This window comes from Salvelinus namaycush, chromosome 20 (genome assembly GCF_016432855.1).
Source record: "Salvelinus namaycush isolate Seneca chromosome 20, SaNama_1.0, whole genome shotgun sequence".
Classification (NCBI taxonomy): domain Eukaryota; kingdom Metazoa; phylum Chordata; class Actinopteri; order Salmoniformes; family Salmonidae; genus Salvelinus; species Salvelinus namaycush.
Window position 1 is genome coordinate 27,009,018 of NC_052326.1, and position 12,146 is coordinate 27,021,163.

At 44.2% G+C, this 12,146-nt stretch overlaps 1 protein-coding gene across 1 annotated transcript in view; it reads left to right on the forward strand.

Annotated features, from left to right (window-relative positions):
• The window catches only part of LOC120065170 (S-adenosylhomocysteine hydrolase-like protein 1), a 62,185-nt gene that overhangs the window by 16,986 nt on the left and 33,053 nt on the right, over positions 1–12,146 (forward strand). The gene's annotated exons all lie outside the window — the stretch shown is intronic.

The window sequence follows — 12,146 nt, forward strand, 5'->3', positions numbered from 1 at the left end:
AGGAGGTGAGGGCCCTCTGAGTGTGGTGGCAGGAAAATAACCTCGCACTCAATGTCAACAAAACAAAGGAGATGATCGTGGACTTCAGGAAACAGCAGAGGGAGCAGCCCCCTATCCACATCGACGGGACAGTAGTGGAGAAGGTGGACATTTTAAGTTCCTCGGCGTACACATCACGGACAAACTGAAATGGTCCACCCACACAGACAGCGTGGTGACTCTTCAGCCTCAAGTTGGCTTGTCACCAAAACACTCAACTTTTACAGATGCACAATCGAGAGCATCCTATCGGGCTGTATCACTGCCTGGTACGGCAACTGCTCCGCCCACAACCGCAAGGCTCTCCAGAGGGTAGTGAGGTCTGCACAACGCATCACCGGGGGCAAACTACCTGCCCTCCAGGACACCTACACCACCCGATGTCACAGGAAGGCCAAAAAGATCATCAAGGACAACAACCACCCGAGCCACTGCCTGTTCACCCCGCTATCATCTAGAAGGCGAGGTCAGTACAGGTGCATCAAAGCGGGGACCGAGAGACTGGAAAAACAGCTTCTATCTCAAGGCCAGCAGACTGTTAAACAGCCATCACTAACATTGAGAGGCTGCTGCCAACATACTGACTCATCTCTAGCCACTTTACGAATAAAAATTGAATGTAATAAATGTATCACTAGCCACTTTAAACAATGCCACTTTATATAATGTTTACATACCCTACATTACTCATCTCATATGTATATACTGTACTCTATACCATCTACTGCATCTTGCCTATGACGTTCGGCCATCGCTCATCCATATATTTATATGTACATATTCTTATTCATTCGTTTAAACTTGTGTGTATAAGGTAGTTGTTGTGAAATTGTTAGATTACTTGTTAGATATTACTGCATGGTCGGAACTAGAAGCACAAGCATTTCGCTACACTCGCATTAACATCTGCTAACCATGTGTATGTGACAAATAAAATTTGATTTGATGCTTGGGGTCATAGTTCATTTGGAGGACCCATTTGCGACCAAGCTTTAACTTCCTGACTGATGTTTTGAGATGTTGCTTCAATATATACACAATTTTCCTTTCTCATGATTCTATCTATTTTGTGAAGTGCACCAGTCCCTCCTACAGCAAAGCACCCCCACAACATGATGCTGTTGTGGTGGTGCTTCACGGTTGGGATGGTGTTTTTAGGCATGCAAGCCTCCCCCCTTTTCCTCCAAACATAACGATGGTCATTATGGCCAAACAGTTCTATTTTTGTTTCATCAGACCAGAGAACATTTCTCCAAAAAGTAGTCTGGCTTTTTTATGCGGGTTTGGTGCAGTAGCTTCTTCCTTGCTGAGCGGCCTTTCAGGTCATGTCGATATCGGACTCGTTTTACTGTGGATATAGATACTTTTGTACCTGTTTCCTCCAGAATCTTCACAAGGTCCTTTGCTGTTGCTCTGGGATTGATTTGCACTTTTCGCACCAAAGTACGTTCATCTCTAGGAGACAACGCGTCTCCTTCCTGAGCGGTATGAAGGCTGCGTGGTCCCATGGTGTTTATACTTGCGTACTATTGTTTGTACAGATGAAGGTGGTACCTTCAGGCATTTGGAAATTGCTCCCAAGGATGAACCAGACTTGTGGAGGTCTACAAGCCAGGACATAATTTTCTCTTATTTTCCAAGCTGTTTAAAGGCACAGTCAACTTAGTATATGTAAACTTCTGACCCACTTGAATTGTGATACAGTGAATTCTAAGTGAAATAATATGTCTGTAAACAATTTTTGGAAAAATTACTTGTCATGCACAAAGTAGATGTCCTAACCGACTTGCCAAAACTATAGTTTGTTAACAAGAAATTTGTGGAGTGTTTGAAAAACTATTGACTCCAACCTGTATATAAAATTCCGACTTCAACTGTATATCTGTTCCGGAGCTTGTAATGGTTCCAACAAGAAAATGGGTGGGGTTGATCATCTAGACTCACTGAGGAGCTATTACAATGTTGTGTACACAGGCAGAAAATGGTTGAAGTATGTGTTTTGGGGGATGCTCAACATTGCCATCATAAATGCATACATTGTGTGGGGGGCCCTGCAAAGTCCTTTTCCCAGAAACCACAGGCGCTGGTCATTTTTAAATGTGAACCTTTGTGATATGGCTACAGTGGCAGGAAGAGGGGAACCAAGAGTGTGGCACCAGGGCATGTGGACTGAGTTGTACGTCATTTGAAAGCAGATTAAGTTTGAAGGGCGCAAGGGAGGGTGTGGTGTGCATCCGGAGTGGACGCAGGGCAAAGAGTGGGAGATGGGTAGAAACCTCATTTGGGTGCTCTGTATTCTGTGCAACTTTGCAGGATGGGGCCTTGCTTCTTCCAGAAGTTCCATGACATGTTGTAGACTAAATGCAAACACAAAAATGACAGTGTGAGATATGAATTTGTCCTACAAATCTTTTATTGACACTGAACAGTTATTGCGTGTATGTGTTTTATACTTTGCCTTCAGAAAGTATTCAGACCCTTTGACTTTTTCCACATTTTGTTACATTACAGCCGTATTCTAAAATGGCCTTAAAAAATCCTCAGCAATCTACACACAACACACAATACCCCATAATGACACATCTTTGGAAATGTATAAAAAATTAAAAAACATTCCTTATTTACATAAGTATTCAGACCCTTTCTGCAGCATTGAAGGTCCCCAAGAACACAGTGGCCTCCCTTCTTAAATGAAAGAAGTTTGGAACCACCAAGACTCTTCCTAGAGCTGGCCGCCCGGCCAAACTGAGCAATCGGGGGGAGAAGGGCCTTGGTCAGGGAGGTGATCAAGCGAATGGTCACTCTGGAGCTCTGTCAGAGTTCCTCTGTGGAGATGGGAGAACCTTCCAGAAGGACAACCATCTCTGCAGCACTCCACCAATCAGGCCTTTATGGTAGAGTGACCAGACATAAGCCATTCCTCAATAAAAGGCACATAACAGCCCTCTTGGGGTTTGCCAAAAGGCACCTAAAGGACTCTCAGACCATTAGAAACAAGATTCTCTGGTCTGATGAAAACCAGATTGAACTCTTTGGCCTGAATGCCAAGCGTTGTGTCTGGAGGAAACCTCGCACCATCCCTACGGTGAAGCATGGTGGTGGCAGCATCATGCTCTGGGGATGTTTTTAAGTGGCATGGACTGGGAGACTAGTCAGGATCGTGGGAAAGATGAACGGAGCAAAGTACAGAGAGATCCTTGATGAAAACCTGCTCTGGAGTGCTCATGTCATCAGACTGTGGCGAAGGTTCACCTTCCAACATGACAATGACCCTAAGCACACAGCCAAGACGATGCAGGAGTGGCTTCGGGACAAGTCTCTGAATGTCCTTGAGTGGCCCAGCCAGAGGCCGGACTTGAACCCGAGCGAACATCTCTGGAGAGACCTGAAAATAGCTGTGCAGCGACGCTCCCCATCCGACCTGACAGAGCTTGAGAGAAGAATGGGAGAAACTCCACAAATACAGGTGTGCCAAGCTTGTAGCATCATACCCAAGAAGACTGGAGTCTGTAATCACTGCCAAAGGTGTGTCCACAAAGTACTGAGTAAATGGTCTGAATACTCATGTAAATGTGATATTTTTAAAAATGTATGTAAATTTGCAAACATTTCTTAATCCGTTTTTGCTTTGTCATTGTGGGGTATTGTGTGTAGATTGAAGGGGGGAACTATTTTTTGATTCATTTTAGAATAAGGCTGTAACGTAACAACGTGAAAAAAGCCAAGGGGTCTGAATACTTTCTGAATGCACTGTATATACATTTTACAGACAGTATATTTTACATTAGTTATCTTATTTTTTGTCTTACTCTTCAGCTCCACACAACCTCTCCCATCTATCGCTGAACACCATCCAGTTTTGATTTCTATTTGCCATATATTTTTCAGCTGTGATGTTTCACAAAAGTTCTGAACCTTTCTATTCTTATAGTTCCTAAAGATAATATATTAAAGATAAATTTTTTTTGCTAAGAGTATTATTGATCGATTGACTATGACTTTGCAAATCACCCAACAGTGTTATTTGCAAAGTTAGCGCCAGGTAAATGTTGCAATTCTTCAGCCATTCTCTATCTAATACTTGTTGCATTCACTGAATTGTTGTCAAAGTAGGCTACTATTTCAACATTTTGTGTCAGGCCTAATCTGTGCTAAATCTTATTGAGAGAGGTTATCTACATTTTGAAATGGTCTTTGAATAGTTGTTTGCATTTTTCTACTGAATTAAAAATATAATTGCAAAATGCAACATTTTCAATGATTTTACTGAGTTACAGTTCATATAAGGAAATCAGTCATTTTAAATAAATTCATTGGGCCCCTAATCTATGGATTTCACATGACTAGGCAGGGGCGTAGCTATGTGTGGTCCTGGGAGGGCATAGGCCCACCCACTTGGGAGCAAGGCCCAGCCAATCAGAATTCGTTTTTCCCCACAAAAAAGCTTTACTACAGACAGAAATACTCTTCAGTTTCATCAGATGTCTTGGTGGTTGGTCTCAGACGATCCCGCAGGTGAAGAAGCCGGATGTGGAGGTCCTGGGTTGGCGTGGGTGCACGGGGCTGCGGTTGTGAGGCCGGTTGGATGTACTGCCAAATTCTCTAAAACTACGTTGAAGACGGCTTATGGTAGAGAAATGAACATTCAATTCTCTGGCAACAGCTCTGGTGGACATTCCTGCAGTCAGCATGCCGTTTGCACACTCCCACAATTTGAGACGTCTGGCATTGTTTTGTGTGACACAACTGCACATTTTAGTGGCCTTTTCATTGTCCCCAGCTCAAGGTGCACATGTGTAATGATCATGCTGTTTAATCAGCCTCTTGATATGCCACACCTGTCAGGGTGATGGATTATCTTGGCAAAGGAGAAATGCTCGCTAACAAGGTTGTAAACAAATTTGTGCTCAAACTTTGAGAGAAAGAACCTTTTCATGCGCCTGGAAAATTTCTGGGATCTTCTATTTCAGCACATGGGACCAACACCTTACATGTTTGTTTATATTTTTGTTCAGTATATTTTTACAGAAGTAAGAATCGTTGTCAATCAAATAGCCTACTTGTGTGGGTTTTGAAATACTTTCTGATTATTGTCCTCTGTTCACATTTTCGAGTAATTTAGTCATTGACAAAGAAAATGTGTTAAGTGTTAATCGTTTTTTGATAGTGTGTACACAATGGAAGAATAAAGGACTGTTATTCCTGTTGACCTGAATGAGGTGTCATTAAAGAAAATGTTGTGCTCTTTAAAACCTAAGTTAACTTGTAATTGTCATGTGTGAGAAAAAGAGCTTTATCTTGAAAATTCTCAGTAATCTACAGCAGCATTCTAGAATTCTATTGGGGTCTAAAGTGTTAACAACCGTGCTAGTTGTTGCTTTAGATCGTCCCTCTTTCTAAATTTCAAAAGCTTATTTTCATATCTGTCATGAAACCGCTCTCATTTGTTGTGTGCTTTGGAGAACAGTGTTTTCCTGCTAATTTCATTTTGGAACATTTGCGCTTATAGCCTACTGCCGTGTGCGTATTGCTGTGCTTATAATGTGAAGAAATAGCCTAATAGTTTAACATTTTAAGCTAAACACCTCATTGCTTTTAAGTTTTCTTTTGATGTTCAGTGGTTGTAATAATTTTGGATCTATCATCCCACAACAGTCTGAAATATGTGTTTCTCGCACAGAACGACAAGCTGACCAATCTAATAGGTCAAATCAAATCAAATTTTATTTGTCACATACACATGGTTAGCAGATGTTAATGCGAGTGTAGCGAAATGCTTGTGCTTCTAGTTCCGACAATGCAGTAATAACCAACAAGTAATCTAACCTAACAATTCCACAACTACTGCCTTATACACACAAGTGTAAAGGGATAAAGAATATGTACATAAAGATATATGAATGAGTGATGGTACAGAACGGCATAGGCAAGATGCAGTAGATGGTATAGAGTACAGTATATACATATGAGATGAGTAATGTAGGGTATGTAAACATTATATTAAGTGGCATTGTTTAAAGTGGCTAGTGGTACATTTTTACATAATTTCCATCAATTCCCATTATTAAAGTGGCTGGAGTCGAGTCAGTATGTTGGCAGCGGCCGCTAAATGTTAGTGGTGGCTGTTTAACAGTCTGATGGCCTTGAGATAGAAGCTGTTTTTCAGTCTCTCGGTCCCTGCTTTGATGCACCTGTACTGACCTCGCCTTCTGGATGATAGCGGGGTGAACAGGCAGTGGCTTGGGTGGTTGTTGTCCTTGATGATCTTTATGGCCTTCCTGTGACATCGGGTGGTGTAGGTGTCCTGGAGGGCAGGTAGTTTGCCCCCGGTGATGCGTTGTGCAGACCTCACTACCCTCTGGAGAGCCTTACGGTTGTGGGCGGAGCAGTTGCCGTACCAGGCGTTGATACAGCCCGACAGGATGCTCTCGATTGTGCATCTGTAGAAGTTTGTGAGTGCTTTTGGTGACAAGCCGAATTTCTTCAGCCTCCTGAGGTTGAAGAGGCGCTGCTGCGCCTTCTTCACAACGCTGTCTGTGTGGGTGGACCAATTCAGTTTGTCCGTGATGTGTACACCGAGGAACTTAAAACTTTCCACCTTCTCCACTACTGACCCGTCGATGTGGATAGGGGGGTGCTCCCTCTGCTGTTTCCTGAAGTCCACAATCATCTCCTTTGTTTTGTTGACGTTGAGTGTGAGGTTATTTTCCTGACACCACACTCCGAGGGCCCTCACCTCCTCCCTGTAGGCCGTCTCGTCGTTGTTGGTAATCAAGCCTACCACTGTAGTGTCGTCCGCAAACTTGATGATTGAGTTGGAGGCGTGCATGGCCACGCAGTCGTGGGTGAACAGGGAGTACAGGAGAGGGCTCAGAACGCACCCTTGTGGGGCCCCAGTGTTGAGGATCAGCGGGGTGGAGATGTTGTTACCTACCCTCACCACCTGGGGGCGGCCCGTCAGGAAGTCCAGGACCCAGTTGCACAGGGCGGGGTCGAGACCCAGGGTCTCGAGCTTGATGACGAGTTTGGAGGGTACTATGGTGTTAAATGCAGAGCTGTAGTCGATGAACAGCATTCTCACATAGGTATTCCTCTTGTCCAGATGGGTTAGGGCAGTGTGCAGTGTGGTTGCGATTGCGTCGTCTGTGGACCTATTGGGTCGGTAAGCAAATTGGAGTGGGTCTAGGGTGTCCGGTAGGGTGGAGGTGATATGGTCCTTGACTAGTCTCTCAAATCACTTCATGATGACGGAAGTGAGTGCTACGGGGCGGTAGTCGTTTAGCTCAGTTACCTTAGCTTTCTTGGGAACAGGAACAATGGTTGCCCTCTTGAAGCATGTGGGAACAGCAGACTGGGATAAGGATTGATTGAATATGTCCGTAAACACACCAGCCAGCTGGTCTGCGCATGCTCTGAGGACGCGGCTGGGAATGCCGTCTGGGCCTGCAGCCTTGCGAGGGTTAACACGTTTAAATGTTTTACTCACCTCGGCTGCAGTGAAGGAGAGCCCGCAGGTTTTGGTAGCGGGCCGTGTCAGTGGCACTGTATTGTCCTCAAAGCGAGCAAAAAAGTTATTAAGCCTGTCTGGGAGCAAGACATCCTGGTCCGCGACGGGGCTGGTTTTCTTTTTGTAATCCGTGATTGACTGTAGACCCTGCCACATACCTCTTGTGTCTGAGCTGTTGAATTGCGACTCAATTTTGTCTCTGTACTGGGACTTAGCTAGTTTGATTGCCTTGCGGAGAGAATAGCTACACTGTTTGTTTTCGTCATGTTTCCGGTCACCTTGCTCTGGTTAAAAGCAGTGGTTCGCGCTTTCAGTTTCACGCGAATGCTGCCGTCAATCCACGGTTTCTGGTTTGGGAATGTTTTAATCGTTGCTGTGGGTACGACATCGTCAATGCACTTTCTAATGAACTCGCTCACCGAATCAGCATATTCGTCAATGTTGTTGTTGGACGCAATGCGGAACATATTCCAATCCGCGTGATCGAAGCAGTCTTGAAGCGTGGAATCAGATTGGTCGGACCAGCGTTGAACAGACCTGAGCGAGGGAGCTTGTTGTTTTAGTTTCTGTTTGTAGGCTGGAAGCAACAAAATGGAGTCGTGGTCGGCTTTTCCGAAAGGAGGGCGGGGGAGGGCCTTATATGCGTCGCGGAAGTTAGTGTAGCAGTGATCCAAGGTTTTACCAGCCCTGGTAGCACAATCGATATGCTGATAGAATTTAGGGAGTTTTGTTTTCAGATTGGCCTTGTTAAAATCCCCAGCTACGATGAATGCAGCCTCAGGGTGTGTGGTTTCCAGTTTACAAAGAGTCAGATAAAGTTTGTTCAGGGCCATCGTTGTGTCTGCTTGGGGGGGAATATATACGGCTGTGATTATAATCGAAGAGAATTCCCTTGGTAGATAATGCGGTCGACATTTGATTGTGAGGAGTTCTAGATCAGGTGAACAGAATGACTTGAGTTCCTGTATGTTGTTATGACCACGTCTCGTTAATCATAAGGCATACCCCCCCGCCCCTCTTCTTACCAGAAAGATGTATGTTTCTGTCGGCGCGATGCGTGAAGAAACCAGCTGGCTGCACCGACTCCGTTAGCGTCTCTTGAGTTAGCCATGTTTCCGTGAAGCAGAGAACGTTACAATCTCTGATGTCCCTCTGGAATGTTACCCGTGCTCGGATTTCATCAACCTTATTGTCAAGAGACTGGACATTGGCGAGTAGTATGCTAGGGAGTGGAGCGCGATGTGCCCGTCTCCGAAGCCTGACCAGGAGACCGCTACGTTTGCCCCTTTTTCGGCGTCGCATAGGGTCGCCGGCTGGGATCAGATCCATTGTATTGGGTGGAAGGCAAAACACTGGATCCGTTTCGGGAAAGTCATATTCCTGGTTGGAACGATGGTGAGTTGACGTTGCTCTTATATTCAGTAGTTCCTCCCGACTGTATGTAATGAAACCTAAGATTACCTGGGGTACCAATGTAAGGAATAACACATAAAAAAACAAAATACTGCATATTTTCCAAGGAACGCGAAGCGAGGCGGCCATCTTGGTCGGCGCCGGAAGTATTTCTTCTGGTCAACTTCTGTACTACGGGGATAGTAGATTGACATAGGCTAGTGCGTTTTCTGTTCATTACTCATCTCGTTAGCTGACTAAGTAAATGTGAACAGTTCTTCTAACATCTTCAATATGCGCCTGAGAATTCAATAAGAAGGACGACCGCCGTTGCATCCCCAAGGTGTCCGTCTTCCCTAGTAGCCTACTTTGGAGCTGTGAGGCCTGTGAGAAGGACCCGATTGCATGACAGGCATTGCCTAATAAGAGTTGAGATATCTGAGAGAACCATGTGAGTGAGAGGTGCTTTGGTGCAGGGCGATTGGCAGCCGGGAGAAGGGAATTATGATGAATATATTCAGCCCAAGGGCACAACGGCAACTTTGGCCATCCGGCATGGATTACAGCCACACAAGGGGGCCATGGCTGTCGATGCTGCCGGGAATTTCGATGCCTGATGACATGAGTTTTCTCAATGTTCATTCTCTCAAACCATCAAGGAAGGAGGAAGTTGGCCTTTGGAATTTTGAAAACCAGTCTGCTGTCTTCTTGAAACAACATGATAAGGTGGTATTAAAGGCGTCCGCATGCTTCCCAGCCGAAACAGTTGGGTAGAGTTTGTGCATATATAATGATGACTTTTTGTCCCTTCGGTAAGGGTTTTTTCGGCAGTTCGGGCACACTCTATTTTTTCCCGAGACCAGCCGAAGTCTACGCCCCTTCATCCGTGAAGGGGCGTGATTTTCTTATTTTTCAAGCGAAGGTCTTTTAAGGGAGTATGTGAGCACACTCGTTCGGTTTGCCTATAAGCAAACTGTGTCTGCAAGTCTATCAAAAAGGGAACTACATGCACTGCAATTAATGCCAATTCTTAAGAGAGCCTTCACGATCCCTGCAATAAAGCTTAGGGGTTGTAATTCACGACTCCGTTATGTGAGAGTGTACTGTGGGGGAGACACGCTGAGAAACTGGAAATAGTCCTCCCTCTCACCGGTCAGGAACTAATAGGATTGTTTTTGGGTTCTCCAACTCAGGCTCTGCTGTAACATCTGCTACATTAGTAACACCTACGCAACATCGCTGTGCAGCTCTATAAACGTCACTGGCTCTGCCAAGAAGCAGGTGCCACATCCTGTGTCACCAGTGACTTAACAAAAAGTGCCCTAGTAGCTACTAAAACCTGTTGGCTTATAGGTTTGTTTATGCACGGATGTCATAGAAATGATTGGAGGCCGTCAACGCTTTTTGAAAGTCCTTATTACAAAAATATTGTCGGTTTCAGATGCAAGGATTAAATGCAAAGTTCATAGTGCATAAATAAAATGTTTTACCTTTTTATATTTTTGCATTGAAGCCTCAGTTTTGGATTTTTTCCCCTCTTTTTCAACAGTGTGTAGGTCTCTCTCTTTCATTTTTGCATGGATGTCATAGAAATAATCTTCCTGAAAACAGTAATAATTAACTCTGAAAATTAGGATTGGATCTCATTAGAGAGAGAATTTTCTCTGCCTCTGAATAAACATTAGCTTGGAGCTCTCTCCTGCGTTAGCTCCCAGGAGCAGCCTGTCATATTACGCAAGCCGGAGGTGTAATGTTACTCAAATGCATGTGTACACACATACGCACGCTCACAAAAAAAACCACACACACATATTTTGTGGGCGTTATGCAACGCTGGTCCAGCAGGAAATTAAGCCTTCTGGGCTCTTCAGAGAGCGGGCGCAATAGAAATCGACATACAGTTTCAGAGTGGGCAGCTGACATAATGTGAGAGTTTTTGTTACGTTTACATGTATTGGTCTATTTGAAATTATCATTCCAGTAAAGTGTATATATTCATTTTTAGGGAACTGAAAGAAAGACAGACCAGGAACTGTGGGTGACCAGTAATGCTGGGACCTGACCTTAGCTGTGTGTGGGTGTGCTTTAGCTCTAGCTCACTCTGTGTTTGTGTTCAGTTGGAAGTTATACAACACAACTGAGCCAATGTTGCATTTGTTTAAAGAGAATACAGCCACACATTACTCTTAAAAGCCACTCACTACTCTTGACACTTTGTCAGCCCGTCTGTTCCCCTCCCTGCTCTACCGCACCAAATGTCACTGATCCCCCCCCCGAAACCCATTCCTCCCATCTTTTCCTCCCACCTAAATCTGGCTAGTCTGTGGTCTTATCCACTATGAAAGCTTACAGCTGCTGATTCTCCCTTTTGTAGTACGATTGGGGAAAATACATTTTTGTATTTGTCAGACCTTACCATGCAACCTACCTGAAATCCCTGATTCAGGAATGGAAAAAGATTATTCTGCCATTGAAATCGTTGGGGCGGGCCGCTTAAGCGTTTTTCGGGATGCCTAAATCCAAACAGTGTAACTTTTTTGGGGGGGGGGAAACGATAAAGTATGTAGAAAAGATCATGGACGTATATATTTTAAAATCATAGAGCCTTTGTTAAATCTCAATCACAAATAAAAGCTAGACAGTCGGGGTGAATTGAAAATTCCATAAACAATTAATTTAGCAGTATTGATTTTGTTATTATGTTTGAGCAAAAGAACACAGCATAAGCCATGGCAATGCATTGAATTGCAGGAAGTTAGCTTTAAAACTGCAACATTTTCTCTCAGCTCCATGAAGAAAGGTGTATAAGTGCAGGAAATTGGCTTAAAAATGCAAAGATTTCTATACACTGCCAAACCGAGGGAGCCTCTAAAATGTTCTTTTAAATTCAGCCTCGCTGACCTGAGGATGTAAGCAGAGTGGAGCGAGGAGCGGATTTTAAAAATGTTAGAGCCTCTGCCTTCGCTCTCGCTCCAATTTTTCTCTGGTTTCTGCTCAGCTACAAGCAGTACCAGACAGGTGTATAAAATGGAGCACACAGCCATTGCAATCTCCATAGACCAAACATTGGCAGTAGAATAGCCTCACTGAAATGCTCAGTGACTTTCAACGTGGCACCGTCATAAAATTCAGAAAAAGAGATGTCCCTTATTCAGGACCCTGTCTTACAAAAATAATTGGTAAAAATCCAAATAACTTCACAGATCTT